The sequence below is a fragment of the Furipterus horrens genome, unplaced genomic scaffold, assembly GCF_987537825.1.
Source record: "Furipterus horrens unplaced genomic scaffold, mFurHor1.1.pri manual_scaffold_3, whole genome shotgun sequence".
Taxonomy (NCBI): domain Eukaryota; kingdom Metazoa; phylum Chordata; class Mammalia; order Chiroptera; family Furipteridae; genus Furipterus; species Furipterus horrens.
Window position 1 is genome coordinate 23,700,610 of NW_028327173.1, and position 6,184 is coordinate 23,706,793.

The following is a 6,184-nucleotide window of genomic DNA, read 5'->3' on the forward strand; positions in this document are numbered from 1 at the left end:
CTGCCTGTATGATATGAGGTCCGGCTCTGATGCCTGGAGTTGCTGCATCTACCATGCTAGCCGACCTGCGGACAAAGCCAGCACCAAGGGTGACAGAGCAGCAGAAGGGGCAGAACCTAGATGCTCGAGAACACTGAATTAATCAACCTCAAAAGCTGTCCTGCCACTAGACAACTTCCCTTCTTCTTTCAGCCAATGGAGTTGGATTTTCTATTATGTGTGGCCAAAAGCTTCTAACGCATCTAGAGATATGGACAATAAATACATAAATGTACTTCCATTGTGAGCTATGGTGAAGGTGTCCTCTAAAGATGCAGCAATTAAACTTGACCTGAAGGATGTGGAGGAACCACCTATGTGAAAGAGCAGGCAGGAGAGTTGCAGGTGAAAGGGGTCAGTATGTGGGAAGCCCTGGAAGAGTGGGAGCAGGGCCAGCATTGCTGAGGCATGAGAACAATGGGGTGAGCTGAGTGGGGGAGAGAGGGAAGTGGGGACAAGCCACAGGTGTTGGGGATGAGAAGGGGCAGGAAAAGGACTAACACAACAGCTTCTAGGCCCTCTCCTCAGTGAGAGCTCCTTTGTACACAGCTCCCAGGCCCCAGCACATACTCACAAGGAGGCAGAGGAACCAACATTTCCCTGAAGACAGCACCCTGAACACTCAGCAGGGGAATCACTTATTCATTTACTAATTCAATATATCTTGGAGCATCAGCTAAGCACCAGAGGGATATGATGGTAACAAAAACAGATGTAGAAGCTCCTGGAGCTTCCTGGTGGGGAAGATGGGCATCAGCCAAATAACCACATGAACAAATGTAAAAGTAAAAAATGCGGTCAGTGCTATGAACGTGGCCTATAGGGAGCAATAAAAGCATCTACCCAGGGACCTAAGCTGGGCATCAGATAAGCTATCCCTGAATAAATGGTATTTGATCTAAGAGCTGATTGGTGAGTAGGTATTGAGTGAGCAAAGTCAGGAATGTAGAGAAGGGAGAGAGAAGCATTTTCCAGACAAGGGGAAAGCATGTGCAAAGGCCCTGCATGGAAAGGAGTTGTGTTCAAGTATCTGGAGGATTGTAAGGAGGTCTGAAGGAGTCTGCTTTTACTCACCATTGAATCCTCAGTTCCTGGTAAAATAGGAGCTCAGTATTTGTTGAATTAAGAGAGGTCTGTTTATGAGGTGAGCTAGACCATACAGAGCCTTGTAAGGGTGTGTCAGGGGTTTGGATTTTATTCCAAGAACCATGGGAAGTCACTGAAGGCTATTAAAAAGGGGATGGGAAAGGTGACATAATAAGACTGGCATTTTTATTAGACCATTCAGGCTGTTTGGTAGGAAACTGGTAGGGATTTGATTGTAAACTGGGACACCAGTTAAGAAGTGATTGCTTGGCCTGGCTGGTGTGGCTCAGTGGATTGAGCACCGGCCTGAGAACCAAAGGGTTGCTGGTTCGATTCCCAGTCAGGGCTCATGCCTGGGTTGCATGCCAGTGCCCCAGTTGGGAGTGTGCGAGAGGCCACTGATTGCTGTTTCCCTCACACATCATGTTTCTCTCCCTCCCCCAAAATAAATAAATAAAATCTTTAAAAATAAAGAAAAGCAGTGATTGCTGCAGTCCGGCAAGAAGACTATAGAGGCTTGGGCTCAAGAAACAGAACAAAGAGTGGAGAGAAGTGTGCAACATGCAACATTAATTTACTTATTCAAGGACTACTAAGCACTATTATATGCCAGGCACATAGGTGCTGGAGATTTTGAAGTGAGCAAAAATTGATGTGGCCCTTACCCTCATGGAGCTTACAGTCTAGTGGAAGAAACAGACATTAATTAAATAATATTACAAACGAATGGACAATTACAATTACAGCAGACCCCTTTATCTTCAGGGGATACATTCCAACACCTCCGTGGATGCCTGAAACCATGGATAGTACTGAACTCTATATATACTATGTTTTTTCCTATACGTACATACCTATGACAAAGTATAAATTAGGCACAGTAAGAGATTAACAAACAATAATAAAACAATAATTATAACAATATACTGTAATAAAAGTTATGTGAATGTGGTCTCTCTCAGGAAACTATCACGAATTTCTTTTTCCTTCATAAGTTCCCAGACAGATTTGTTCTTAATGTAGACCTCAGCAACCTTGGTACATGATTTTTTAAAATCTTAAGTCAAAAAATTTCACCTTTTCACTTAAAGGAGGCATTTTATGGCTTCTCTTTGGCACATCTGAATTGCCAGAATCACTACTCTTGTGCTTTGGGGCCATTATTAAGTAAAATAAAGGCTACTTGAACACAAGCACTGAGATTTTGTTATAGTCTATCTAACCAAGACACCCACTAAGTGTCTTGAACAGGTAGCACATACAGCGTGGACATGCTGGACAAAGAGGATTCATATCCCAGGCAGGTCAGAACAGGACAGTGAGCGTCTTCATCACATTACTCAGAACATCATGCATTTTAAAACTTATGAATTGTTTATTTTTAGAACTTTTCACTTAATATTTTTGGACCACGGTTGACCACAGGTAACTGAAACTGTGGAAAGCAAAACTGTAGATGAGGGGGAGGGGTGACTATGACAAATACAGGAAGGAGAAGTATGCGGTGCTAGGAGAGTCAAAAATAAGGAGAGCTGGCCTGGCCAGGCAGGTTAGGGAGGATGTTCCTGAGGAAGCAGTGCTGGAGCCTAGATCTGAAGGAGCAGGAGTTAGTTAGCAAGGCAGACCGGTAACAGCATGTGCAAAGGCCCTGTGATCCAGTGTAGTTGGAACACAGAGTAAGAACAAGGGTGGTGCTAGAAAGGCAGAAAAGACCCCATCATTCAGGACCCTGTAGGCCATGCTAAGAGTTTTGTCTGGAAAGTTATTGAAAGGTGTCAGCAGGTGGATAACAACTGATGGTTTGAAAATATTATCAGGGCTACCACCTGGAGAAGAGGTTAAGAGATGGGAGAAGTGTGGAAGTAGGGAGTTCAGACAAGAGCACCAATCTGGTAAGAGGTGATGGACACTTGACCCTGTGAGTGCTAGACAGAGTCCAAGAGGAGGTAAAAAATGAACTGGATGTAGGGAATGATTAAAAAAAAATAATAATTCTCAGCTTTCAGGGTCAAATATGGGTACTGAGAGAGGGCACTCTTGACGAGAGCCAGGTTTAGGGGGAGAGATCATGACTTTGACCTAGACGTGGCTGGGTACAGGTCTACCGCTCAGGGCAGGGGTCTGATCCCGTAGACTGGGAGGGAGGAGCCACGAGGACAGGGTGCAGGGGAAGTTCTAGGAGCGTACAGTTTTCAAGAGCTTGGGGCCTGGGGCCTGGGGCGCTGCAAGGGTCTTCCGGGAAGTTTTGGGCAGGGCGGACTTTAGAAGAACAGGCCGAGGCCGCAGGAGGCTAGGCTCCGGGTCTATTTCCAGGTTTTCCGCCGGAGACTTAGGAATGTCCGGCCTGTTCTGAGCGAGACTGAGGAGAATAGAGGCGGAGGCAGAGCCCTGCGCCCCGGAGAGCCCTCCCTCTCTCCATCTCTGCCCTTTCCCCAACAGAGCCAGACAAGGCAGGGCCAGAGTAGGCAGCAACTGCCCGTACCCCCTCCCCGCTCCATCCCGCAGCCAACGCTCCTGAACTGCGGCCCTTACAACACTCCGCCCCCCGCCCCAGCACACACCCTTTCTTTACCAGGACTCCCCAGCTCCACCAGCCGGAGCGGGTCCCCTGGGCCTCGCTCAAAGGAGCAGTCACTAGTCACTTCACCCACCCCTAAGCCTAGGACCGGCTTCCCAGGAACGAGCACCTGGCGCCCCCTGGTGGTTAAATGAGCACATGGCATGCTAGGCAACGTCAGAGCTTGCAGGGTCCAAACGCGGGACGAAGGTTGTAGGTCCTCGCTGAGAGGTCAGGAAGAGGGCGTCCAGGCTTGACTCACTCTATAGCTGTGGGCAATTTCTCGAACCTCTGTGAGCTAGTGAAAATTAGAGCTAGTGATATGAGCGATCCATTTCTTAAGCCAACACATAGAATGAAAGTTTTGTTAGTTGCAAGGCCCTCTATCCACTTCAAGGGGCCTTGACTTCCTGGTGCAGCTCAACTCCTGGGTACTACCCGCCCCTTCCCCAGACCATTTCACTTTGGGACAGCCACCTTAGACACATCCTGATAAGGCCATGACAGTGAGCACTAATTATAATCCATAAGGCGAGGTCCTTACTTTCAGGGTGCTCGGCCTGGAAGTGAAAGGATACAATTATAATACAATGGAAGAGTTCAGTGACAGAGCCAGTCATAGGGCACTCTAGGGATATAAAGAAGTATTTGATCCAGATTCGAGGAGGGAGAGAATGTCAAGGGAGGCTTCCTATAGGAGACAATACCTGAGAAGTTCCTTTAAATTAAGGGCTGAGCTCTGCCTGGTGTGGTACAGTGGACTGAGTGCCAGACTGTGAACTGAGAGTTTGCCAGTTCAATTCCCAGTCAGAGAATATGCCAGGGTTTGTGGGCCAGGTCCCCAGTTTGGGATGTGCAAGAGGCAACTGATTAATGTTTCTCTCCCTCTCTCTCTTCCCCTCTCTTCCCTCTCTCTAAATAAAATAAAACACAATAAAATATTTTTAAAAACTTACAAACTTATTATCAAAACTCAATAATCAAAATTTGGGTTTAAAATTTAAAACAGTGGGAACTGTAAAGTGTAATATTTTTGTTTGGAAAGTGAAAATTTAATTCAAACACAAAATGTTTTACAAAATCCAAATATCTTTAAAAGTGAAAGTTATCCCCCCCAAAAAATAACTTTAAAAAGTTGAAGTTATCGTTTTTATTTTCGTCCATTTTTTATTATGGTAAAATGTACAATCATATAAAGTTTACCATTTAAACCGTTTTTGAGTGTATAGGTCTATTGGCATTAAGTACATTCACATTGTTCTGCAACCATCACCACCACTCATCTCGGGAACTTTTCCATCTTCCCAAGCTAACATTTTGTGTTCATTAAACACTAACTTACCGTTACCTCCTGGCAAGCACCATTCTATTTTGTATTTCTATGAATTTGAGTACTTAGCTACCTCATGTAAGTGGAATGTATAATATTTGTCCTTTTGTGACTGGCTTATTTCACTTAGCATAATGTCATTCATATCATAACATGTGTCAGAATTCCATTCCTTCTTAAGGCTGAATAATATTCCATTGTATGTATATACCACATTGTTTAACCATTCCTCATCTGTCAATGGACTTTCAGGTCCTCTCCACCTTTGGCTACTGTGAATAATGCTGCATGAGCACACACGTATCTGTTCAAGTGCCTGCTTTGAAGTGGAATTGTTGGATTATATGGTCATTCAGTTTAATTTTTGTAGGTACAGCCATACTACAGTTTTCTAAAGCACTGTACCACTTACATCCCCAACAACAGCGTTCAAGGATTCCAATTTTTCCACATCCTCTCAACACTTTTTTTTTAATACTAGTCGTCCTAATGGGTGTGAGGTGTTTTCTTATTGTAGTTTTGGTTTGCATTTCCCTAACTATTAGTGATGTTGAGCATCTTTTCATTTCACTTGTTTATGAGTCATTTGTATATCTCCTTTAGAGAATACCTATTCAAGTCCTTTGCCCATTTATTAATTGGGTTTTTTGGTAGTGTTGCTGTTGAGTTTTAGGAGTTCTTTATATCGTCTGGATATTATCAGATATATGACTTACAAATATTTCTCCCATTCTATGGGTTGTCTTTTCATTTTGCTGGTAGTTTAATTTTAATGACATCCAATTTATCTATTTTTTCTTTTGTTGCTTGTGCTTTTGGTGTCATATCCAAGAAAAATCATTGCCAAATCTAATGCCATGAACTTCTCAACTTATAACATGTATAAATGACCCACGAACAGGGAAAACAGAGTAGGGACTGACTGTGGGAGCATGGGGGTAGGCAGGGCAGTGGAGATCAACAGGGGCAGATATTGGGACAGCTGTAATAGAAAAACAATTAAATTTAATTAAAAAAAAAAAGAATCTCCAGTCCAGACCTCTTTCCTGAGGTTGACATCCTGCACATCTGTCTGCTTAACACCCTGGCCTGGACGTCTTGCAAGCACCACCGACTCATCAAGTCCAAACTGGACTCAGAAACTCCATCCCAAAGAGCGTCATCAGGATCCA